Here is a 27,964-nt window from a genome sequence, read left to right as displayed (position 1 = left end):
TTTGTTCTCATTGTGGTTGAACGAAAATGTGCTCAGAGACAATGGCCCAGATTTTGTGGTCAGCAACAAAAGAATGGTGCCGACGATGCCGACAGCTGCAAACAGTTTTTGCAGGCAAACGGAAACTTGCTGTCATCAGGCATCTGATCCACTGTGGCACATTTACAGTTGCTATGTAGTGGATAAATAACGGGTAAGTACCGCAACTTCGTGCCCTCACAGGTATTTCAATGCCGAGTTTACCGATGACATACCAGTATAGCACAGCCTGTAGAGGAGCAGGGTAACTGGGAATGCAGCTTCCAGATTTACACATCTAACTGTGCATGTGTGGATTCAGGAAGTTACTGTCTGATTTATTCCATTCTAATAATGTGTTGATAGGCATAGTCGTCATGTTACTGGACTAGTAATCCAGAGGCATCAGTTCAAATCCTCAAATCCCAACACGGTAACTGGGGAATTTGAATTCAGTTATCTAAATAAATCTGGTATTTAAAAGCTAGTACTAGTAATGCTGGCTTTGAAATTAATGGGTTGTTGTAAAAACCCATCTGGTTCACCAAAGTCTTTTAGGGAAGGAAATCTGCTATCTTTACCCAATCTGGCCCATATGTGACTCCAGACCCACTTGACTTTTAGCTAGCAAGCCGTCCAGTTGTACCAAACTGTTAGGCAATTGGGAATGGGCAAGGAATGCTGCTTCGGAATGCTGGGAGGTTTCTAGACACGACGATGTAACCATCAAAAGATTTTGGCAGACTTGATGCACCAGCTGGTCTTCTCGTGCCATCTAGTTCATATGTTTCTAATTTCAATGCTTGGTTGACCATTTATTATTTCAAGAACTGAGCAGTAACCAGGTGAAATACCTACAGTATATATAATCTCCAACATCCTACTTTATCTGTAAATGTTTTTAAATATCTACAGAATTTAGTATATTGGTCGGACTCGTGCTTATGGACGATGGAAAAATGTAATTATAGGAAACTATCACATGTTCTATTTCCACATTAAGCCGTGTAAAACTAACAAAAAATAACAATCACAAGGCAGAACCACACAAGTAGAATGAATACTGGATCAAACAGGAACAGCTTTTTTGGTTCTGCGTCTGTAAATCTCATTCTAAAATATCAACACTGTTCCCTTCATCTGCAGTCAGCATTTATAAATAGACTAGAACAAATGTAAATTAATTCCATCTTTCTGTCAGATACCTTTGACATGTAGAGTCAACTTCACAATAATTGACAGTATGATAAATATGCTTTATGCATACTTCGAATACTTCATGTTTTACACCCGAACTGGCTAAATCAATAGTACTGCCAGCAACTCATTTTACTGCTAAAACTTGCTTAGTTGATGTCTGTCAAATTGAATTTGGGACTGTGAAGCTCCCTGACCTTGTTACTTTTTTAGTAACAATGAATTGAATGCGTGCTGCTAAATCTTCTCATCATTATCTATTCTTCAGTCAAAACCTTCCACTCACTGCCTTGTAGACAGTGCACCCAACGCCGAATATCAGATCACTTATGATTTACGCATGTTTGCACCCAGGAGCTGTAAACCGATTCACAGTTATGTTGGAGACTGTGATGAGCGAAGTTTTGCTGCTAACAACACAGCTGACTCAATGGTAAATACTCCACTATGCTGATTACAGCACAGCAAGTAGCTGTCGGTATGGAACATGTTGTTTCTCTAGATGCTTTCTCAGTTTCTGAACAGACTTGAAGTGAACCGTAACGTAAACTGGACAGACACCTGACTGATTTATTGACTTTCCTGGTTACATTGTGCTTTTGTGTTTCCTTCTATAGCTTTTCATTTTTTCCACAGAATCCTTTGCGTATTATTTGTCAGCTATTAACAATGTAGTGTACTCCAGACGATTCAACAAACCGAAACCTGCTCCAGTAATAAACTGCGAAATAAGAGGTGAAAATCAATGACATCTATTTTAAAATAAACGTTTTTAGATTATCAGTTTAACGGTTCTGTTTCTCGAAGTGCTACTATACCAAAGAAAAGATTGACAGTTTTTTAAAAAGACCATTGACCTTAATGAGCAGGCTGCATGATTACATACATTTGTGCACCATATACACTTGGAAAATACATTTTCCAAGTGTATTTGGTGCACAAAGGAAGGGGATAGATAAATATATAAAACAAATAGGAATAAGAGAGCAATATATCATTGATTTGTCAGTAAAACTAGTTTTGACGATCTTACATCCAGTTTCTATAAGAAACTTTTCTCACCACCTTCTCAGAGCAATTAGAGATAAGCAATAAGTGCAAATTTGCCAGGATCCCTCACATCCCGTAAATAAATTCTTAACATTTACCAATATTTTGATAGTTGCCAAGATATTATCTGTACATGTATGAAAGCACCTGCAGTTGCTGATGAGTGTGTTAATTTCTGAGCATTATGTATTAATATAGATTCTATTTAGAAAGGCTTCCTTTTATGTTCAACAATATTTGTTAGGGTTGATTGATTTCAAACTCCCTACGCTTTTGTACAATAGAACAATCTATATTTCAGAGTGCTTTCTATTCTCATTTTCAAGTGGTCATTTTACTGGAAATGTTTCATGCTTTTTTCTGCTCAATATAGAAAAAAATAGAACTTCTGACCTTTTTTTATTAACAGTACTGTAATCCATACAGAGACATTCTACCTTTTCACAATGCTGCCAAAAGCATTTGACCACCTCTTATTTTATATCCAGCATTTTGAGAATATTCATTGCATTTGACAAGATTTTTGGAAAGAAAAGATCCCATTATGGTGTATTCTCCACCCTGAAACCATAAATTTATTAATACCTTCCAATCTGCAAACTTCCCTTGCTGAACAGCAATTAAATGGTCCCTAGGTTGCCTTGATTTAGAGTAGTTTGACTTGGTAATCTTGAAGGGGGCATGCCAACGTCACTTTAGCAGTAGAATAAAACATGTGCATTACATAATGTAAAACTCCTGGCAATATAAAATAGCACATCACGAGGCTTATCATTAGCAATGCCATGAGGGACTTACTAGTTTACCAGAAGAAACAAAGAACCTCAGGCTGAAAAATACATGGGAATAAGTTGTAAAGTTTAATTGTAATCCTGCAATATGGTGGCCTTTGTAAACATTTATCACCTTGGAGAAATCTGATATTTGGTCATTTTTGCCTTCCCATTGTTTCAACAATAATGTCTATTAAATTATCATTAAAGGACATAGCAGAATTTTTCCAGTTCCAATGACTTCTCATTATTCATTCTCATCAAATCGGGGCTCAACAAACTGTTAATTCTTCCCATATATAATTATCTATTCACAATCAACAACAAATTACATATATATTGCTAATAATGTTTTAGACCCTCACAGGTTACCTAACAAAGGGGCAGTTTGGGAACCTTAGAAAAAGGAAAGTTCTACTTCCATTAATATACCACTTTATCATATACTCTATCAAAAATCTCTCAATTTACTTAGGGCAGAATTTTGCTCTTGTTGGGCGGGCTCGCCGCGGGCAATCATGAAGCTGACTGCAGCCAGCAATTGAGGCCGGAAGGCGATTTCATGCTGGCGGGCCAATTAAGGCCCATCCAGCGTGAAAGCCAGCTGGAGAACCTCCAAGAAGGGGCGGGCGGGGGCGGGGCTATTGTCTGCAGGGTCCAATAGTGATCTGGCGGCCGGTTCAAAAGCAGTGCAGCCAGCCCCAGGGAGGCTGCCTGCGTCGGAGTTGCAACAGTGACATGGCTGTGCCCCGTGAAGGAGAATCCATGTGGGAGGTGAGATAGCAGGGCAGTCGGTCCCGCATTTCTCCGACAAATGCCTCGCTGTACTCCTGGAGGAGGTGGCTGCCAGGAGGGACACCCGTGTCTCTAGAGATGGGAGGAGGAGGCCACTGCACCTAATCAAGAGTGCATAGAAGGAGGTGGCATCCCAAGTGAGCAGCCACAATGTGGTGCACGCCTAGCTCCAGTGCTGGAAATGTTTCAATTATCCGCTGCACTCAGGAAGGGTGAGTCTCGTGTTGGCATGGGTCAGCGTGGAGAGCAGTTAAGGTCTGGCCATCCCCCTGTGGAGCTCAGGGGTGTCAGGGTCTGACTGGCACCTGTCAATGATGCCGGAGTTGGCTAAGTGGGTGAACCCTGGCTGCTTGGACTGAGTGCCTTGTGGGTTGAGGACCATGAATTGGGTATACCATGTGAGGTGTTCCTCAGGTGAGGTTGGCCAGGCTACAATGGCACTGCAGGAAGAGAGTGGACTAATCAATGCTCCTGTAGCCTTTCAGGAGAAGACATCCCATAACAGTATTGAGAGGTGGCAGACTGGCGGGGGACCCCCACACCTTATTCTCACCCACCATGAGTAGTAGGCCTTGGAGATTAAGAGGCGGCATGCACCTCAATCAACTGGCCAGAGTGAGGTTGGGGTGTCAGATGAAGTTAAAAGTGCAGTGCACTCAGGTGAAAGTGCTTGTGCAACCATACTAATGTACTCGCTTTTCGAACCTGGAGCCCCAATTGATAATCAAAAGAGTAGGGCACCATGATGCAGATCTCCATTGTCTCACCAAGGTGCCTGGCATGCACAGTGACAGTGTGATGACTTAAACTAATGACATGTTCTTCTTCTCCCTTTTAGGCTCACCAGCAGGCAGTTGCACTCAGGACCCTGAAGGTCCATCCCAACCCCAGAGGACCACCATGCACCTGCATCACACCCACTCTGTCAAGCAGGCACCAGCGCAGATACCAGCACCTCGGTGGGCATTAGATCACCATCTAGTATCTCAGTGCACATTGGTGAGGGCACTTCACACCCTTTGAGGTGCAGGTGGAGGCAGAGAGTGCCCAGGTCGATGGCAGTCGGAGGTGCTGACGACCAGGACAGTGCTCAGTCGAGGGCTGATGATGGGCCTCTGGAGTCGTCCATTAGGCAGCAGATGCTGGATGTCCAGCGGGGTGTGCAGGAGGATCTGGCAGAGATCCAAGAGGGTATGCATGCCATGGTCTCCGTTTTGGAGGAGTCTCTGCGGAGCATGACCACTGCGTTGACCCTCATGGCCGAGCGCAATGCCTCCTCCATGGAGAGAGTGGTAACTCTCTTGGAGAGGCTGTTCCAGGGACACAATCAAGGGTCCCTGGGTTGCACTCGGACCTGCAAGCCCACACACCGGCAATGGCCTCAGCTGGTCAGTGTCCATGCGTGAGATGAATGGTGCATCCAGTATCCCAGCTAGGTGCCCATCCATCAATGGTGAGCAGTGAGTTCTAGAACACCACAGGCTCCACTGGCCAGCGAACAACCGCCAAGGTCACCAAAGCCAACAAGACAGCAGAGTCAGCAGGCTGTCCCCAGTGCCGGTGCCAGTGATGGGAGAGCACTTAGATGTAGCACCCATAAATGCAAGTTTAAAGCAGCTTAAGCACAAGACAGGCTGGTCACGGGTGATATTTTGTTCCCCATTTTGCTTTCAGTTTTTTAATGGTGTGACTACCAGCACTGGTTAATGTTCAGTTCAGGAATCTGTCACTTCTAACATTAAGTGACATTTGATTTTGTTTTATGGGCCTGAGTATGCTTCATTTGTTCCATAGGTGCCAGGTAGGCCATTATTTAATGATGGACATGTGTCTCCTGAAAATTTATTGCACAGGCACTGAGTGTATCTTGGTGGCCAAGGGAAAGATCCTCTCTGGGATCGAGGATGGAGGCAGCAGACCTGGCATATAATGGTAGTTCTTATTTGGTAGCCTAGCTGAAGGAGGTTTGGATCAATGCATCCCAGGTGTCCCTGCCTCCCTGGATGTTACCCAGGTCTGCCTCCATGCCCTCAGCATTCTCCTCACCATGCTTGTCCTCGGACTCACTACTGGGCTCATCATTTGTTGCCTGTTAAGCTGTGTCAATGTCCTCTTCCTCCATTGGGTCCCCCCTTGCCCGTGCAAGATTGTGGAGAGTGTAGCATGCAACCACTATCAGTGGCACCCACTCTGAGGGGTATTGCAGTGCGCTCCATGAATTGTCCAGGTATCGGAAGTGCATCTTGAGAAGACCAATGGTCCTCTCTCCCACCACACTTGTGGAGGCATGGCTCCTGTTGTACCGCTGCTCGTCCTCTGTCCTTGGGCGGTGGAGAGGCATCATGAGTTACCTTTTCAGGGGATAGCCCTTGTGACCCAGCAGCCATCCATCTAGTCGGGCTAGAGCACAGAAGAGCCTCAGCACCTGGGAGTGTCTCCGGATGTAAGCATCATGGCAGCTGCCAGGGTACCTTGCACAGACTTGCTGAATTTGCATTTTGAGATCACACACTATCTGCATGTTCATGGAATGGAATCCCTTTCTGTTGACGAAGGCACCGGGGTCACCCACTGGTACCTTGATGGCCATGTGTGCAGTCGATGGTACCCTGGACATGGGGGAACCCAGCAATTGCTGCAAAGCCTCTGGCTCGCTCAGCCTGGCTGGCCTCATCTGTGCAGAAATGAATGAAAGTCAATGCATGACTGAACAGAGCTTCTCTCACCAGCTTGATGCAACTGTGGACAGCTGATTGGGAGACTTCACACAGATCCCCCACTGAGCCCTGGAAAGAGCCGGAGGCATAGAAGTTGAGGGCCGTTATGACCTTCAGAGACACTGGCATGGGGTGTCCATCCACACAGCCGGAGCTGATCTCAGGCCCAATAATCTGACAAATGGAGGTGACGGTCTCCCTCGAGAGGCGGAGCCTCCTTCAGCATTGCCTCTCAGACATATTGAGGTAGCTGCATCACCGCATGTAAACCCTGGCAGCAGGATAGTGGCGTCTTCTGCGGCCCCTCCCGCCTTGGACTTCTGCTGGCCCTGCCCCCCTTACACCTGCGCCTCTCCTCCCACAGGTTCCTCCCCTGGAAGCTGCAGTGGGACAACTGGCATCCTCTCCCTTCTGCCCCTCTCTTCCTCTTCAGAAGATGTGCCTCCAGTGGAGACCACAATCCCCATTACAAGGGTTATGGGAGGCTGCCTGATACTTGGAAGGGCCCACATGGTCTGAATCCTCTGGGGACCTGGAACACAACAATGAGGCCTGAAATGAAGCCTATAAATGCTCAGGATGAAGCTCTGAAGCGAGATGAAGCTTTCCAGTTCACATTAGCAACCAGCAGCACACAATTTCTCATTACACATATTGACAATGCTGCTGACCTTCTTATCCTGCCCATGGATGAGCTTTTGCAAATTGTTGCCTGTCTGTCTGCCCATTTTTCCCGTGCAATGGCCAAGAAGTTGCACAAGCAACGTAAAATTGCTGACAGTTGGTGTGTCAAGGGCCTTAACTGACATTTTAATTAATGGTGAGCATAGCTCTGTCTCCCATGCGCGCCCGCCGACCAAAATATCGCGAGAGTACATGTTGATGTTGGGACGCTCGCTTGACTTCAACGGTGTCATTTCATGGCTCGAGTGAGTCGGGTGCACGCCCGGCCGCTGAGGTGAAAATTCTGCCTTTAATTTCTGCTGAATTAAATTTTGGAATGTAGTGATATATGTAAAACTTACTCCTCAACCTCAACAGTAGTCATTTTTCTCCTTTTAAAGGAAGTTATGTTATGTTACGTTATGTTAAACAACTTACATTTCTTCTCTCTTACACCACTTATCCAATGTCTCGTATATTAACTTCCTTTCATACAAAGTAGCTTGGCAAGGCTGAGCAATCTGTCAATGCTTCCCATTGCATAGCTTTAGAGATTACACTTCATGTTGTTACAACAATAACATGGCAAACATTTCATTTGACATCTTCTGTAAAAAAAAGGCATTTAGATACAATTTTGGTACTTATTATAGAATATAGTTCCATCATAATTATCAATGGCTTTCTGCCCAGTTTAAGAGAGAGGAATAAAAGCATTTTGGCAACTTGGCACCTGATTTCATCAGTGGGAAAAGACAAATTCTCAACACCAGCTTGAAATATAAGTGCAATGGAACAGCTAAGGCAAGTTACCAATGCCAGCTCCAGATTGACACTGTTTAGCATTCTTAACACTCTATAGTATACCTTAAGTAAACTCTAGAAAATAGGCTTCTGAGAGAAAGATGGGCTTTTCTGATGCAGACAGAATTCTGAAACAATGCTTGCAGTTTTGCTTATATATTTTAAAAGAGGTTATGTGAGACACATAAGGTCAGATCTTAACTTGGGACTTGCATCATTGAGATAGCGACATGGAGAATTGAAAAGTCACCATGACATCACCAGCATAAGGCCAGGGCAATTTTAATGTTTGGGCTTATTTTAATATGATTGTCAGGCTGACCATGCAATTGTTTTGGATATAAGCAGCCCACCTACTTTCTCCATTTAATTGCTGGAAGGCTAATGAAGGCCAACTTAAAACAGGATTTTTATTATTTACTTTACTTTCAAGATATGGGCTTCAATGGCAATGCTGAAATTTATCACCCATCTCTTTGTTTTCCGTGCAAACGTGGTTAACCTTCTTCTTAAACTGCTGCAGTATGTTTGGTGAAGGTGCATCCATAATACTGTCAGATACAGTTCCAGGATTTTGACCCAGCTACAAGAAGAAGTGGCCATATATGTCTAAATCTAGAATATGCATGATTTGGAAGGGAACATAATAGTGTGTCCATTAAAGGGAAACTATATTCCCCACTTTTGAGTTTGTTCCAATACTGTGGACATGTTTCATCAAGTGATATAGCACAGGAAGCCATTTGGACCATTTGGGCACTGCCAGTCTTTGGTAGAGTCAAGCAGTTAGTCTAACGCTTCAGCTCTTTTCCCATAGCCTTGTAACTCATTTCCTTTCAAGCATTTCAGACAATTTATTCCTTATGCAATAACTCGCTGTGTGAAAAAAGAATGATTCCTCATGACTTTTTTGGTTCTTTTGCCAATCACCTTAAATCTCTGTTCTCTGGTTATTGATGCTTCTGCCACTGGAAACAGTTACTTCTTGTTTACTCTATTAAAACCATTCATGATTTTGAACACCTCCATCAAATTTCCTCCTAACCTTCTCTGCTAAAAGAAGATCAACATCAGTTTCTCCAGTCTATCTACATAACTGAAGTCCCTCATCCTCTGGTACCATTCTAGTAAATCTCGGCTGCACCCTGTCTAAGGCCCTGAGATCCTTCCTAAAAAGTGTGATGCCCACAATTAAATACACTTCTCCAGCTGAGGCTTAACTAGTGCTTCATAAAGGTTTATCAAACTTCCTTGCTTTCTTTTCTTCCTTCCTTGTTAAAATCCTGGACCAGACTCTCAGCTTTTTGGTACGATCTATTTAAGGATCAGTAACTTGTACTGTAAAGTAGACAAAGTTTGAGATTCAAGGTATTTTCTAAGAGGATAGAAAAGATTCCACAGTTTCTGAACAAACAAAATAAACCTTACTATACAAAGTCAGAAAAGTAAAACAACTTACAATATCTATCTTATACTCTAACATTCAGAGTTTCTACACGGTACATGTGAATTAACAGGAAAATTGTAATCGAACACACTACACTACACAATAATTGGCAAATGTGACAAAGACAGATTCCACAAATTTCTCAGCAACCAACCCAGATGTCAGTATCCACTGTGAGTTACACAATCTCGGTAAAACTCTGTCTCCTTTATGAGGGATTGCAAGTCTTCACTCTTCCCTTTTGAAGATATAGCCTTGGAATTCCGTCTGAAAGTCACTCCAACTCGGACTGCCTCAATGACTGCTCACCTCCCAGAGATTCAATTTAATCTCCCAAGACTACATTCTCCAGATTCCTGAGTCTGCACTCCAGTACCAACTCATTGGCACAACATCAGCATTTCAGCCACACTAAACAGAACACAACTGCTCCAAAGGATTATGTTTGCCCCAGTGGCCTATAGCACAGAGTTACCAACTCTCTGCTGCCTTTTTACTCTCCAGGGCTTCTCCCGAGCCCTCATTACTTGAAACCTGCCAAACACAGTCTTTTTACTGTTTGGGGTCTCTTTCTTTGCTCCTCTACCAGTGGTTCCTACCAGTTGTCTCCTCCACCCAGTGGCTGCTTCCTTGGTCCTCTCCCTCTCTCGCTCTGAGACCTCCCCCTGTCCCAGGACTCACTTCTGACATGGTGCCCCATTCCTGGGTCCCGTGATCTGGTTTTTGCACTGTTTCCTCCTCAGGCAGGTGTACTGGGCACTTGTCCCCTGCCCAAAGAACAATAAAACGCTGGACTGCGCAAGTACATTGGCAGCATCTTCTTCTCTGGTGAAGCCAACTGCAAAGTATTCATTACACCTTTGCTCAGTCAAATGCCTTTTAAAAGTCCATACACACATCAAATGCACTACCCTCATCAACCTTCTCTTTTACTTCAAAGAACTCAATCATGTTAGTCAAACATGATTTTCCTTTATAAAACCCTGCTGACTTTCATTTATCGGCCTATACTTTTCCAAATGCTAATTCATTATGTCTGAGAACCTCTGTCTCCACAACTCGATCTCCTTGTTAGTTTCCAGTCGGCTCCACCTTTCCTTCAACTACGCTTTTACTATTGCCATGTTCATTGAAGAGTTTTGGGTTACTTTTAATGTTATCTGATAATCTATTTTCATACTTTCTTTTTGTCCCCTTATTTCTTTTTTAAGATCACCTCTGCACTTACTATATTCGGTGTAGTTTTCCACTGTATTATGAACCTTACATTTGTTATAAGCCACCTTTTCTGTCTCATTTTATCCTCTATTTTTAGTTTCCCAAGTTTCTCCAGTTTTGGATGCCCCTTACTTTCCTTCTCATGCTTTGTACCCAAACCATCTCCTCTTGGAAGGCTTCCCATTCTACAATTTTAAAAATTCATTCATGGCATATGCGCTTCATTGGCTGGGCTAGCATTTACTGCCCATCCCTAATTGCCCTTGAGAAGGTGGTGCTGAGCTGCCTTCTTGAACTGCTGCAGTCCATGTAGTGTAGGTATACCCACTGTGCTGTTAGGGAGGGAGTTCCAGGATTTTGATCCAGCGACATGGAGGAACGGCGATATAGTTCCAAGTCAAGATGCTGTGTGACTTGGAGGGGAACTTGCAGATAGTGGTGTTCCCATGAATCTGCTGCCCTTGGCCTTCTAGGTGGTAGAGGTCACAGGTTTGGAAGGTATTGCTGAAGGAGCCTTGGTAAGATACTGCAGTGCATCTTGCAGATGGTACACATTGCTGCCATTGTGCATCAGTGGTGGAGGGAGTGAATGTTTAAGGTGGTGGATGGGGTGCCAATCAAGTGGGCTGCTTTGTCTTGGATGATGTCAAGCTTCTTGAGTGTTGTTGGAGCTGCACTCATCCGGGCAAGTGGAGAGTATTCCATCACATTCCTGACTTGTGTCAGGACAAGCTTTGCGGAGTCAGGAGGTGAGTTACTGTTTTGCTACCACTTTTTGTCTCCAATTCACCTGTGTGAGATCCCGTTTCAACTCACAGAAGTTGGCCCTCCTCCAGTTAAGCATTTTTTGATTGTTTTTTGTCTTTTCCCATTACTATTTTAAACCTAATGATATTATGATCACATTTGCCCAAATGCTCTCCCATTCAAACATGTTCCACTTGCCCCACTTCTTTCCACAGACCTTCCTTTCTTGCTGAAAACACATGAAATAAGCAAGTTCTCTGGTACACATTTCAGGAATTCCTCTTTGCCCTTTAAACTGTTGCTAAACCTGTCTATCTAATAACTGTCTATATAATATTCGGTAGTTATTGAATCTTTCTGTGATTTGCTTGCAAATGTTCTCCCTTATCTCCTCACTATGTAGTGGCATGTAGTATACAGCCAGTAGAGAAAAGATCCTCTATTTTTTCTTAATTCTAAATACATAGGTTCTGTCTTTGATCCCTCATATTCATCATCCCCCTCCAGTCCTAGAGTAGTTCTTTTGAACAATACTGACATCTACTCCACTTTTTCCTTCCCTATCTTTCCTGAAATTTTGTCTCTAGGAATAATTCCCAATCCTTCTCATCTTTGAGCCAGGTCTTTATTATTGCCACTATATGATAGCCTCATGTGGTAACTTGTGCCTTCAGCTCACTGACCTTATTTACCACAGTGTGTGCATTTATACAGATGCATTCTAAACACATTTTAGACAATCTCACATTTTCCCCTGGTCTGATACACCCTATTTCTGGACTACTTTTATTCTAGTCCTATTTGCCTCTCACAGTCCTCTAGTCAGATGACTGCCACAGTACCAAAATGATTCTTACTAAAGTCACAACTGGCATCCTATGTGACTGGGCCAAAGATAAACTAGTCCTCCTTGTCCTGCTCGACCTGCATGGAGCCTGTGGCATGGTTGACCACACCATCTCCTCCAACGTCTCTCCACCATCATCCAGCTGGATGGGACTGCCATCGCCTGATTTCACTCGTACCTGCAATGGTAGCAAGAGAATCAACTGGAATGGCTTTCTCTTCCCACTCCCAACACAGTTAGTTCTGATGTCCCCTTAGGATTTATCCATGGTCCCCATCTATTTTTTAACCACATGCTGCCCATAAGTGACATTATCCAAAAATACATCAGTTTCCACATGTATGATGGCGATGCTCAGCTCTACTTCATCACCCCCACCTCCTCTTTTAACTCTTCCACTGTTTCTAAATTGGTTGACCGCTTGCCTGACATCCAATATTGGATGAGCAGAAAGTTCCTCTAATTAAGTATTGGTAAGACAAAAACCTTTGTCTCTGGTCCCCTCTAAAAGCTCTGCTTCCTACTCACCAACTCCACCTCTCTCCCTGCCACTCTCAGAAGCTGAACCAGATGCGATCTTGTTGTCATATCCAACCCCCAGATCAGCTTTGTACCATATATGCAAATCATCTCTAAGACTGCCTATTTCTACCTCCAAAACATTGCCTCTTTGCCCTATCTTAGCTCATCTTCTCCTGAAACCCACATCCATACTTTTGTTACCTCCACACTTGAGCCATGCTAATGCAACGTTCTATAAACTTGAGGTCATCCATACCCTGCTGTCTATGCCCTAACTTGCATCAAGTCCTGATCACCTATCACCCATGTGCTCGCTGACCTACTTTGGCTCCAGTTATGCAACACCTTAATTTGAAAATTCTGACCCTTGTTTTCAAATTCTCACCCTCCCCCACCCCACCCCAGCCCCCACCGCCACTACCTATCTCTGTAATCTCCTTCAGCCCCACAACCCTATGAGAAATCTGAACTCATCTAACTCTGGACTTGAGCGTCTCCAATTTTAATTATTTCACTTCTGATGGTCCTAAGCTCTGAAATTCCCATCCTCTCTGCCTCTGTCTCACTTTCCTTCTTTAAGATGCTACATACCATTTTGAACACAATTTGGCCATCTGACATATATACCGTCATGCAGCTTGCTGTCAAATTTTGTTTTATAATGGACATGAAATGTCTTGTGACAATTTATTATATTAAAGGCATTTTATAAGGATGAGTTGTTGTAATGAGTTAGAGGAATGCCCCCATTTTATCTGATGCCTCCGTCAATGATCTCAGAGCAAGGAGTGAGGTGCAGTTTCCCTAACACCTGTGGGAATTAAGGACCAAATATGATATGGAGGTGGTTGAAGGGATTGCCACCAGCAACATCACTCCCTGGATCTACTTAGTGACAGCACATGGTAAATTACCTCACAAGAAAAGTGAGAACGAATATTGGTCTTTACCTCTCCAAATCTCTGAGCAGCACTTTCACCCTTTGTCATAAAAGCTGATTAAAGTCATGAATTACTTTCAGGCATTTTAAACTTTTTAAAGAAGACGTGTGTGTTTTTAAAGAAATACAAGCAAGGACACTGGCAAAAGGGTGGCTGATAGTGTAAAGTGACTACGTTCTGGAAAATTCTTATGTGGATTATACTAACAGACCTGTCCTGAGAGAACATGAAATGTAACACCTGAAAAGGTGTCATGGCCTTCTTCAAGCAGAGACACTTAAAAGGGATAAAAACAGAGCTCTGAAGAAGAGTCATACAGACTCAAAACAATAACCCTGTTTCTCTCTCCACAAATGCTTTCACATTGCTGAGTTTTTCCAGCATTTTCTGTTTTTATTTCAGATTTCCATCATCTGCAGTATTTTCTTTCACATTTATCAGGGAGCTAGGAAAGATGCAAAAGATTAAACTTTAATCTCCTGTGGTTGCGGAGACAAAAGACTGATTACCACATCTCAGCAGCCATCTAAGATCCATCTCCTGTTGATTTTCATATCTCAGAATGTGTAAAGTGGTCAGAGATCAAATAAAACAGACTCTGGGCACAAGATATCATTTTTTTCCCTTACAGGAATACAGCGGGAAAAATGGGTTAACAGCTTCTTCAGCCATACTTCAGAATCTAATGTCTCCAAACCAACTTCAAAACTACCAAAGTCAGCTCCACTGGAAACACCCAACTTAATGGCCGCAAAATATTGCCATCTACATCTCACAGACAAGCCAAAGACTAATTTGTATATCTTTTGTAACTTTAAATTGGACTCTTAACTTCTCATTTCTGATCTGTGTGTATGTGTGTTGCCTTTTTATGATTTTTCTCAGGTTTTTAGTAACTAATAAACTTACTCTTTCTTTGACTCAAGAAAGCCTAGTTAAATTGGCTCCTAAAAATAAAAATACATTGGGACTGAGAAAATGTACCCACAGGGGAAAGGATCCCTTTTAATCAACCTTGTTGTGACCAAACAAGGGGCTGGACTAAAGAAGGGGAGCCAACTCATTCCTCCTAACCCGTGAGCATAACAAAATTGGGGTCCCATTCAAAAGTTAACAAATTGGGGGACCTCACCTGGGACCAGTCGTAACACCTTCCATCACCACTCTCAATAGATCCCTCTCCTCCATCACATCATTCAACATATAATCTCAAGGGCAAATTGTAAAACCTTTCTTTCTCATTCCAACATGCTCAACTCTTTCACTTCATTTTTTCTTTCTTTTATCAATTGCCTCCACACTAACATTAAGAATGAAAAAGTCAATTAGTGCTTGGCATGGGACAAGAAATGAATTAGCCAGCATTGCTAAAAGCTGACTGGTGTTGCTAAATGATAAGAATAGTTTTCTATAAATAAAACCAGGGTGGCTGCAATACTTCTTTTTTGCACATTGAATTCACTTCTGATTATATTTATATTACTTGCTAACGAGTAGCAAAGCATTTTCCGCTTTCACATTTAAACAGTTGTCTGGTTTCTTCAACCTAACTGCACACAGATGGCATCACAGATCTGAGTAAGAACTACTATCTGACTGAGTATGAAATACTGTTTTTTTTTCTGGACATGGGGTAGAAGCATCCAGATCAGGTTAGATCATATATTTTCAGTAGGCAGGATTGTGCTCATTGCTGCTGTAAACCTGCTATACTGAAATCAGATCTGTAGAAATTAAACTCAATTTTCATTGTCACAGTAGCACAAAATTACATTGCTGCATTTCTGCAAAGCACATCAGTGCATGAGTAAAAGCAAATATAAATTTACAATAATATACGAAACATACAATATAAAAAATAAATAGAAAAACATCAAATAAAATTAGACCTGAGATAGGATCCTGTTACAGGAGCTTGAAGTTCAGATGACCTCAAAAGAAGTGAAAAATTGGAAAAAGACTATATAAAGTACAGTTTCTCACTCCTTTGAGGTTAAATCAGGAACCAAAGGAATCAAATATGCATCTTTATCAATTTCAAAAGGCTGTCAAACATTCTGCTGCATCAGCAGATTTAAATTCAATCGCTTGGTTCTATCCTGGGATGAAAAGAATTGGTCCTAGTACTCTGGATAAACTGTAAGACATTCTCTCATCTGTATGCAATTATCTTTCCAGCAACTAAGAATAAAACACATACATAAGCAACATTGCACATAAAACATTAGGATAGTAATGCCATTCTGGCTCATAAAACAGACACTGATTTATATTCCCAGGTTGTTCTGTGCCAAACTTAAGTGAACCAAGTTTTAACTGTAATGAAATGGTGGAACAAAAATAAAATACCTTATACAAAATACATTTTGTCAAAAGGGCATGGCCACATTTGTAAGATGGCAATTCCAACAACACAGTACTCTCACAGCACTGCAGTAAAAGATCAGCCTCTAATAACTGCTCAAACCCCAAAATGTGCTTGAACCAGCAAAAAAATTACATAGGGCTGGATTTAATGTTCCCGCCACTGCTCCTGCCAGCAGGGCTGCAAGCCGTTGGTGATCTGCTGCAAGATCTTGGCAGCCGCCTGAACCCAATCATCTGGAGGTCAGTCAATTAGTGCCAGTGATATGGGGTTAGTGCCAGGTCATGTGATGAGGTGGACCTGACATCAAGAAGCCTGCATCACCTGATGGCCATGCAGGCAACCATCATGAAATGACAGATCCAGGGACCACTCAGTAGATGCCTTGTGTTAGTTCAAACCTGCAGACCATCACTGGCACTATGACAACAGTGTTGCAGTATGCCAGCAAGAGGTGGACAATGCACTGGGACCTTCTTCTGGGAGCACTACCGCCCACGGAAAGAAGGGAGGTGCCACCCCGCACCAAGGGGAGTGAGAAGCAGCCAGCTGAAGAACTCGAGGGTACCTCTCATGGCACTCTGAGGGTAGCCAGTAGCTCCGCCTCCTGCCAGTGACCCAAACTTCTCCAGCAACTGTGGCCACAGAGAGGCCTCCTTCCCTGGTGCAGGAGCACCCTCCCCTTGTCCTGGCCCATCCAGGCCAAGGGGATGTCAGACAATGGCCATGGGGCATGAAGGACAGCAGGCTGCCTCAAATTCATCTGCAGATGCTGGAGAGGAATGTTGCCTCAGCACTCGCAAACATTTTAAGGAGGACACATAATCACATTGTTGTTCCACTGGAGTTTCTTCGACTTTGTCAATATTGTTCTGTGTATTTTTAATTCATCCTGGTTGTGTTTTTCAGATCAATGTGATTTGGTTATTGAGGTCATCATGCTATTAGGCAGGGTAAGAATGAGTAGAATGCTCAGCACCTGTAATCCTGGGTGGGTTAACCCACCCAGAATGCTCAGCAGATGTGTCATGAGCATTATGTCTGGCTGCCTCAGTGGGTGAGATCATTATGTCAGCATAAAGGGACGGGTTGTTCAGAGTTTGTGTTATGGAGATTTAAGCCAATGGTTGAGTGAGGAAGACCTTTGCTTGGCAGGTCCTCATGCATGACCAGGGGCTGAAATTGAGAGAGGATAAGGTTGTCTCGTGCCTCCCTTATCTCGACCTCCACCCCTCTGGCATCTACACTACGATGATGCTGATGTCCCTCTGCCAGAGTCATCTCCTCCTCCCCATTCTGATCATCAGATGAGATCTTTGCCACCACTTCCTCATCTGGGTTCAGGTGTTCTCCCCTTTGTAAGGCTATATGCAGGAGGGTGCAGCACACCACATTGATGTATGAGACTTTCTCTGGGTCGTATTGAAGAGCTCCCCCTCACCTGTCGAGACAACAAAAAAGCATCTTCAATAACCCTTTTGTCTGCTGTATGATGGCTCACGTGGAGCCGTGATTGGTATTATACCTTTCCTCTGCTTCAGAGCGAGGGTTTCCCATGGGCATCATGAGCTGTCCCCAAGGATCCATCCATGAAACTGCTGGTTGGAGGAAACAGCTGTGGCACCTGGGACTATCACAGTATGAAGAAATCATAGCTGCTTCCTGGATAACTAGCACGCATCTGAAGAATCTCTTTCTGGTACTCACACGCTCTTTGGAAGGCAGAATCTCTTCCAGTTGATGAAATCAGCTGGCTGTTCATAGGGTGTCTTGATGGCGATATAGATCCACAGTCAATCACACCCTGCACTCGTGGAAACCCTGCCACGGCCGCAAAGTCCATGGAGTACTCAACCTGGCTGGCCTGATCCATTCAAAATTTTATGAAATCACCAGCCCTCTTGGAAGTAGCAATGGTGACCTCTTTGATACAGTGGTGTGTGGCTGCCTGTGAGACCCTATACAGGGCCTGGTGGGGCCCTGGAGGGAAACATTAGCATAGAAATTCAGTGTGGCTGTAACTTTAAGTGCGACTGGCATGGGGTTATTACCATCACCAATTGAGCAAAGGTTGGCTGCATGAGGGTGCCTAGCTCTGTGATGGTCTCATGCGAGAAGTGGAGTCGCTGCTAGCACTGCTTCTCAGCTATTTGCCAGTACATCAACCTTTTGCGACAAACTCCAGGCTCAGCCAACTCTGGCTGGACAGATTCCAGGAGATGTCACATGACTTCCTACCTTCATTTGCCCCATCCCCCAGACTTCTGCCATTGGTCTCTCAGTTAGGTTCAGAGCAGCGGAGCCTGGGGCTGCCTCACTCCCCCAGGCCCGAGCACTGGCTATATTTCAGGCTGCGCCCCATTTCTGCCTCGCACCCTGGCCAGCCTTTCGCAAGAACTAACTCCGTGGTTCAGGGCTCCCCATCTGCAATTTCCCATCTCAGAAGTGGCTGCCCAGGGTCTACAGAGAGAGCAGCAGTCTCAACCTGGCTCTGGGGCCATCATAATTGCTGGAAGAAGAACCAGCGCTCTGTGGACGTCCAGTGGCCATCAAACCCCGAGACAAAAGTTCTGGCTTCCGGCCAATCCTATCTACTCGCTCACTCTATCTACATCCATTAACATTTCGCATATCCTAAATATCCTGGATTGCTTTCAATGGTCACCGGGAGATAGATAAAAACAAAAAACTGCGGATGCTGGAAATCCAAAACAAAAACAGAATTACCTGGAAAAACTCAGTAGGTCTGGCAGCATCAGCGGAGAAGAAAAGAGTTGACGTTTCGAGTCCTCATGACCCTTCAACAGAACAGATAGATGCCGTTTCCAGTTGACTCCTTGCTGATCGGGAGGTTTGGCAACCCTATCAGGTGCTGTCTTCAGCATCCCTCCTCCTGCTTGGCTGCTAGTTCTTGTGCTGCCTCATCCAGCTGCTGATGAGAGAGTCTTCTGGTGCCTCTGCATCATTGTCATTTCGCATGTCACGGACACCCTCAAATCTAAGTGTATTCAGCATTTCAGGGTGAATTAATCCCATTCTGATTCCCTGCAAAGTGAGGCCACAATTTTGCACTGCTCCTTAAAGAAGTGATTTCTGCTCCTGCAGTGAATGTGGCCAATTTAAGGGCCTGGCCCTCTGACTACCAAATGTAAGCTTTCTATGACAGGTTCCACCCTTGGAGCTCCAAATTGTTCAGGTTGAATATAACAAGATAATGATAGATTCAGTTTCTGTGCAGGTCAGTTCCAAAGTGACACCAGCTCAGGCAGACCCCCCTTATAAGCTGCCAGGTTTAACTTGTGGGTTTCAGCATCCATGGGAGATCCCCGGGGTTTTCACGTAATTTGGAATGCACAACATTGAATTCAACTTTAAATGGTTTTAACAAGGCTCATTATAAAGGCTCATTAACAGACGACCGGGTGACTTTCCTGCATCAATACCATCCCACCAGCAACTTAGTTGCGGGAGGTCTTCCTGCCACTGGCAAACTGATGTGCAGCTTCCCACGGATTTAGTGCCCTTGACTGCCATCTTTCCCATTGTGACAGGCTGGACCAAATTCCAGCCTTACAGTCTACGACAGAAAAACAAGACATTCAGCCCAACTGCTCTATTTATGGTCAATTATGCTCCTCATGAGTATCATCTCATCCCACCTCATCCAAGCCTTTCAGCATATCAACTTCTGACTTAGGCAAAAATATTACCAATTGAGTCAAACTTGCATATATACTGCTAATTCTTACTAATCATAATCAGAAAATGGATCAATTTATCTGCCAAGATTCTAGCTTGACTGCTTCTCATTTGAACTGTGTTATTTTAAACAGCATGCCACCTACCAGCTGCTTGCCATTGACAACTGACATTTTATAGAACCTTTTGCTGTCAGCTTAGTTTCTGGTGTTTTATAAACAAACACTTTACAATGCAAAAGAAAGCACAAAATACTGTAGATGCTAGAAATCTGAAATAAAACCAGAAAAAGCTAGAAATACTCAGCAAGTCAGGTAACACCTGTGGAAAGGTTAACATCATGACCTTGCATTGTAAACTTGCACACATTAAGGTCCTACAAACAGCAGTGAAATGAGTGACCAATGATGCTGTTTTGGTGATATTACACAAGTTCAAGAACACTGGAAGAACTCTCTGCTTAGCATCCAATTGTGTGATATGTTAGTTTAACATCTTGTTTGAAGGATGACACCTCCAAAAATCCTGCATTCCCTCTATACAAAGGGTGAGGCTTACTTACATGTTGCCTGTGTAGTATGCCTTAAATCCACAACCTTCTGACTCAAAGCAAAGTGTGCTATCACTGATCCAACCTGACACAATAGTTTCAGAATTCAGTGATCACAGGGCTCAAGGACTGTCTGGCATATACATCTGCTATATGTCAGATATGTAAGGATATCTGGCATTCATCTCTCCCCATTAACATTGACCCTCTTGTCAGTTGATCTGATATAATTGATGTTAACCTGGACTAGGACACCCGAGGCTTTGCAAAGGAAAGTCATCATAATGAAGAAAATAGAGTGTATTTTGTTCATCCACCAGTTATTCACTTATGTAATTTCTGTATTAACTTCCATTAATTTTAATTATGAGTTCAGGTTATTAAGGGGGCAAATTTATTGGAACAAGCATCTAAATGTGTGTGAGCCTTACAGTGATTTAAAGCTGCCAAAGCTTATTCGGAGAGAAGATAAGATTAGTGAAGTATTTTCATTTAATTGTTTATTGTAAACTTTTATATTGTAATATGAAGAATCATAATATGATTAACTACTCACAATAGGGAATACTAAGTTCTTTGATTCGTTTTATAGAATTTGATTCACATCACAATTTTAATCTCAAACTTTTAGATCCAATCTCATACACTTCTATAATATTAGATAGAACCAATTCTTTCCATGGTTGAAGAATTATCTTAATGTTCACATGTAATAGACCTATAAAGAGTTAGCAAAACAATTCTACAAAATATTAAGTAATTTGAAGACATCATTTGCAACACAGGATGTCACAGTCCCACAATTATCCAGTTTTATAAATTACTTTATTTTCTCATGAGGAATTAAATATTGAATCACTGGGACGATGCTGAGAATCTGACTCCATTCAAATGGAATATTAATATATTTTCTGCATAAAAACAGCAAATGTAGGAAATGCATTTGTCAATCAACATCTGAAAGAGAAAAGTAGATCAATATTGCAGGTAGGCCTTTATCAGAACATTGGCTGTGTGAAAACATTAACTATATCTCCACTCCTGATTGCTATCCTTTTCCTTCCTTTTTGTTTTTGTCCATAATCTAAATGTGCTTCAGACCAGACCTGTTCCAACAACACTCAAAATCTCAAGCCGTCTCTACTTAACTGTTGTTTGTGGATCCACTATACATTTTGTGCTGAGTTTTCATTTGTGTTCTTATTTCAGTTTTTTTGAATTTTCACCTATTTTAATCTCAGAATAAATTCCAACTCATGGTAAGCTGGGGCACTTTTCAAAGCTGAGACAACCTACCAAGCAAGTATCAGCAACAGTTGTACTCTATCACTACTAGTTACCAATGGTTTATTATTCTATTTCAATTAGTATAAGAAGGAAATGCATCCATTTACCAAGGATTGAATACATTTAAACAAAAGACACGATTGCTCAATGGGGAGTGAGCTATGTGAGCATGGACATCATGCGTCATTAAGTAAGATCTAAATAGCTCACAAACAAAGAAAATTACCTTTCAGAACAACTATAATTAGCGTGTGGTTAATAGTAGAACAATATGTTACATGTATAGTTATTATTTTGCCATCTGATATATTATGACTTTGTAATAAGACCGAATGGTTTGGAATTAAATGAATGATGTCACTCAAGTGAATTGAGAGGACAGCTTTTGTGGGAAAGAAAAGATCCTATGAGTGCAACAAAGGATCCTTTCCTGCAGTTGGATTAAGGTGCATGCCTGTCCAGGAGACTTTTTCCTCCTACATCTAACTCATACTATATCAAACCAGAGAATTCAGTGGTAATATTAGGATCAACAGTGAAAAATATTCAATTCTCTAACATTGATGAATAGAAAATTGACCAAGAATATTAAATATAGTGTAAAATCCAGTTTGTTACTTATTTCTTTTGGAACAGAATAAACAAAATTCATTTACCTAGCACCTTTCATCTCGTCCAAATGTCCCAAAAGGGCTTCACAACCATTGAATTTCTTTTGAAGTGTAATCACTGTTATTATATAAGCAAACATAGTATATACTTTGTGCACAGAAAAGTCTCTTAAACTGCAAATTTGTCAACAAGCAGTGAATCTGTTTCTTACAGCGTTGGCTGGGGAGGAAGGTCAACACCAATTTTGAGCTTTGTTAGAAAGAGTTAATAAATAGAGGGTAACTTATCTATCAATATTGTGACCTATACACTGCATCTATGGTAGGTTTTGTGAACCTATTTCTTAAAAAAACACTGCTTCATCAGTTAATAGCCCATAACTAAAATGTAAACTTGAACTGACTTGCCTTATCTACAGAAAGTATCTACTTTCATATGCCGGTGAAAAATCCAGAGCCTACCATGTGAGAAATCAAAATTAGAAGTTCATCCTCTATCACCTATGTGACAATTTTATTGAATTAGCAGTCAGAAAAAGCAATACCTCTCTTTCCGCTTTGGACTAAATGATTCCATTTGTATAAATAAGTAAATAGGAGGTCAACGCAAGGATCATGCTCTACCACTAGCTTTGGTTTATTAAAATTAATTCTTCCATTTGAAATTAGGCTTCTGTTTTCCCTTAGACAAAAGTTCAATATTTTCAGATTTTTTTTAGAAAAAAAAGTGTGCTTGTAGATACAGTGAAATTCCTGGTTTTATGCTGGCGCAACTGGGCATCCTTTCAACTGGTTCACTCACAGCTAAATTTCTAATGCGCTGATGGAGCAGTAAGGTAATCATTGCCAAAATAAGTAGTAATAAAATTTATAACACAAAATTAACTGAACTTGAGTGTTGCTGAAAAAAGAGACTTTTTTTGTCAAAGCTTTCTCATAGTGTAAATTGTTGTTCCCTTTACATTTGGTATTCTTGCTAATTGTCCTGATGAGTGCAAGACAAAAAGCTTTGATAAAAAAGTCTCTATTTTCAGCATTACTGAACAAAATATAATTCTCAATTGGTAACCCATTTTATGTGAGATTGTGCTGTGAACCAAAAATGATGGCCCTGATATCTATGGGGAGGCAGGGAAGATATCGGGGAGGCCGATAAAGGCTAAAGCACCAGGGTGTGTTGCAGATTTCCTGATGATCATAATGGCAGGACCTTATTAATATTTTGTAGCACTGGTTCCCATTCAGCAGCTAGCCAAATTGACAACCTGACTGACGGCCAAGGGAGAACACCAGTTCTCACCACAACCAGGGCCCTTAGAAACGGTCCTGCAAAATGAAGTGGGGAGCATTGGGGGAGTAGGTGGAGGAGGCCCTGCACTTGGGGGGAAGGAGAGAAGCTGTAATCAGGGGAAGTTGGGGAGTGGAATGGGGTGGTGAGAAAGATGTCACGATCAGAGGTGGGGGAGAAAGAATTGGGATGGCAGTAATTAGATCTTGGGGAAGTCAAAAGCTTCCTTAAGGGGCCTGGAGGGAGGGGAGCACTGCTGCTCCTCTTGGTCCGTGAGGAATGTTGTAAAAGGCCTTATGGAACCAGCCACTCTTGTTTCCTGGCCTCTGGAAAACCTGTACAGCAATAGCTAATTCTGAAACAGGCTCCCATGTGGCAACCTGGTTTAAATATGTTAATTAATTGTCCATCTCCCTGTTGCGGCACACCAGAACGTCTCAACATTTGCCAATATAAATAAAGCAGTGAGCATGTTCATGGCATGTTGGTGACGCGTTTCCAGTACTTAATTCTTTAACACCTCCGGATTGCTCCTGCTCCTTGAAGCTGTGATGGGGTTCATGTTGAGGCTGATACTTGAATAGAATCAGAAAAGCTAAAGTGGCATGAAAAATATGGCTACATGCAGGTTCTATTGCTCTAAGCTGGTGACATGCAAGAGCTGAAGGAATAAGCATTTGTTATAATTCCTTTCTTTATCTTTATGAGTTTTTTTCATGGAGTTAAGAATAGAATCCCAGTGTAGCAGGGGAAACTGCATACGCAAATGTCAGTATGGGGGAAGATAATATGGTGCTCAGCATGGTTTTAGAAAATGGATGTCCAGCCTGAATGAGTTTTTTGAAGAAATCTCCCAATTAGTAGATAATGGCAAGCCAATGGATATTATATACCTTGATTACCAGAAAGCCTTTGATAAAATGTCTCACTGACAGCTATTGGAAAAGATTTCTTAATTTCAGACTGGTGATCATTTATTATGTTGTTTAAGAAAGTCGTTACAGGTTCATAGGCAAAAGGTCATTAGCAAAGAAAATGGATTAGCATTTAGTCAAATCATGAGCAAAGTGCCCCAGAACGCCATGCTTGGACTGTTGCTATTTAAGATTTTAATTAATGGTTTTGATAAGAGCATTGCCAAAGTAGAAGACAGGGGAATGTCTATGGGTGCAGTCTCTATGGATTTCTAGAAAACTTTCAGTAGGATTTCATATAAAGAGGCTGTTAACTAAAATTAAAGTTCATGAAATTTAAGACATATTATTAAACTGGTTAGGAGATAGGAGATTCTACATCCAAATTTGCCAATGACACAAAGATTCATGCCATAATAAGTAGTTTAGACAGGTGCATAAAATTATAATGATACCTTAATAGATTAAGTGATTTGGAGAAGCAGTGGCAGCTGAATTCCATATAGGTAAGGGTGAGGTCATTCATTTTAGAGAAAAAAAACATAGATCCAAGCTTTACAGAAAATCCTCACTTAAAGTCCTAGTTGTACTCCTTAAAGTCGAGACTTTAAGTGAAACGACTTTAAGTGAATCATTGGTTCCCATTAGAATTGATGTTAAAACCAGAGTTGGGTTCTTTCAGACTTTTCTTGCCTGAAAAATCCAATACATAAGTTGAAATATTGAACTGTACCTGTACAGTGCAGAGCATTCCCAGCTGAAATAACTTGTAAAATAAAATAAATCACTAAACATAAAATAAGTACTCCATAAATTCAAATTAGATAACACACGCCAGTCTCTCTTTCTTAATTAGTCCCTCAGGTTCGGGGATAACTTGCTTTCTCTCCGGTTCATTGGGTTCTAAGATGGCTTATAAGTCCAATGCATGATCTGCAGACTCTGATACAATGTGGGGCAGGTGGTGCTTGGAGGGTCAGTTAAATGAATTGTTTGGAGGTTTATGCACTCTCTCCGCCACCTTGACTTCACTTCTGCATGTTCCCAGCGAAGTGTTCACTGCCTTTCTGAATGAACCTTCTTCATTTTGGTTAGTCACCATGAGTCAATTTGGCTGTTTGACCTCTTCAGGGATGCATTTCAGTGGAGGTGGCTTTGAATGATTAGTGCTTTGATGCTGGACATGTGGCTTTGGAGAGGACCTTGCTGTTGGACTACCTTTCTTGCCACAATATTTGGAGGATTTTTCGAAGACACAGCTGGTGGTGCTTTCAGGTGCCTGCTGCAGGTTATCCAAGTCTCAGAAATATAGTTAGGAGTGTGGAGATCACTGTTGCCCGATGAGTCATGACCTTAGTCCCAGATTTGAGATCTTGGTCTTCAAATGCACTTAACCTCAATTGGCCAAAGGCTGAGTGGGCACATTGGTGATTATGATGAATTTCATTGTCTATGTCTGCCTTTGTCAAGAGGAGGTGCGCAAGTTATGGAGAATGGTCAACATTGATCTTAATCGACAGGAGGAGGTGTTCTGCTGAGGGAGCTGGTTGGAAGACGGCGGTTTGCGGGTGTTGTAGTGAAAGGTTTATTTTCTCATACGCTTTCTGAGTGAGCACAGACATAACAGTCTTCTGCATACAGATGCTCAAAGACTGAAGTTGGAGTGATTTTGGTTTTGAATTGAAGGTGTTGTAGGTTGAATAGCCAGGCCCTGGTGGAGTTAATGGAATGAAGGGCCAGGATCATCAACAACCTTGAAAAATTTATCTAAAGACTGTTGAACAGTTTTCTTCTACTTCAGCTGGTAGATTTCCTTGTAGTAGTTAATGCCATAATTGATCACCCTGTTCGCTGCCTGGGTCATTCTCCATGAAGATTTCTATTGCCCCTCCCATGAGTTGGAAAGCTCTTGACAGGTGTTTCTTTGACAAAATTCAAGGGGTGATATTTCAGTGAGATCTTCCTCTTCAGCTTGTTGATTCTTGAGCTGTATTAAGTCATCATTGGAAAATTCCTCTCTGTGGGACTCAAGCAATTCCACCACATCAGTCCTATACAATTCATCAAAGCCAACTTGCCTTGCTATGGTGTTGGTTTCACACTGAACTTCAATGACAGTGTCCTGAGACCCTCCGTGGTCACTTATATATTCAGGCCATGCTTTCTGCCACACGCTGTTCAAACACAACAACGTAACTTCATCACATGAATCAGTGATGTTGTTGATACCCTTGAGGATGTTATGGGCATGACAAAAATCCTTGACTGATGGCGTATTCTCACCATCAGTTACCTTGATGAGCTTATCTTGGGAGGAGGTACTGCATTGATAGTAGACCTTGAATGTTTCTATTGATCCTTGATCCATGACTGCAGCAATGAAGTCATGTTGGGTGGCAGGAAAATCATCTTCACATTTTTGGGCAGGTCATCAAGGCTGATAGGATGACCTGGCATATTATCTAAGAGGAGCAAAATCTTCACGACGATATTTTCTTTGCAACAATATGTATCGGATGCATACAGAGAGCACGATTCTTAAAGGTGTGCCCCATCATCCAGGCTTTCTTATTAGAATGCCAAATGACATACAGATATTCCACTGTATAATCCTGTAAAGCCTGTGGTGTCTCGGACTGGTACACCACTAAGAGTTTGAAGCTCTTTTCACCGGCGGCCATAAAAGCTAGAACAGGAGGCCAATGTGAAGTTCAATCCCTTTGTAACATCTTCCCAGAGGAAGAACCACAAGCGGCACTTCAATGCTCCATCTCACACCCGCAGGAAAATTATGTCCTCTCCATTCTCCAAGGAGCTGAGGCAGAAATACAATGTTTGCTCAAAGCCCATAGGCAAGGATGATGAGGTTCAGGTCATCAGAGGGCATTACAAGGGTCAGCAGATCAGTAAAGTTGTCTAAGTATACAGAAAAAAGTATATAATCTATATTGAGCGTGTCCAGCGTGAAAAAGCCAATGGTACTACAGTTCATGTTGGCATTCACCCCCCAGCAAGGTGGTGATTACAAGGCTAAAGCTGGACAAGGATCACAAGAAGATTCTGGAACGCAAGGCCAAATCTTGTCAAGTTGGCAAAGATAAGGGCAAATATAAGGAAGAATCCGTTGAAAAAATGCAGGAGTAATTGAATGCTTCAACTTTGCTACTTTCAATAAAGATTCAAAAACAAAAAAAAACTAAGAGTTTGAACCTGAAATCTCCTGCAATGTTCCCATCCAGCAGAACAGTCAGGCAATATTTGGCAGGTTTAAATCCTGGCGTCATCTTCTCCACTTTGGAGATATATATTCCCTGTGGCATACGCTTCCAATAAAGCCTGTTCTCATCAATGTTGAAGACTTGTTTCAGTGAGTAGCCACTGTCTTCAATACTTCTCTTACCGGCACTAACCACTTCACCTGTCACTTTAATGCTATGCAGATAGGGATGTTTCTAGAAACGCTCAAACCATCCAAGGCTAGCATTGAAACTTTCCCCCTGCTCATTCCATA

At 42.2% G+C, this 27,964-nt stretch overlaps 1 pseudogene; it reads left to right on the top strand.

Moving 5' to 3' along the window:
* Positions 1-26: 26 nt before the first annotated feature.
* LOC121282829 lies at positions 27-27,649 on the top strand (annotated as a pseudogene).
* The last annotated feature ends 315 nt before the right edge of the window (positions 27,650-27,964 follow it).

The sequence above is a fragment of the Carcharodon carcharias genome, chromosome 10 (assembly GCF_017639515.1).
Source record: "Carcharodon carcharias isolate sCarCar2 chromosome 10, sCarCar2.pri, whole genome shotgun sequence".
Classification (NCBI taxonomy): Eukaryota; Metazoa; Chordata; class Chondrichthyes; order Lamniformes; family Lamnidae; genus Carcharodon; species Carcharodon carcharias.
The sequence above is the reverse complement of the archived record's forward strand: the minus strand, read 5'-3'. Positions and strand labels throughout refer to the sequence as shown.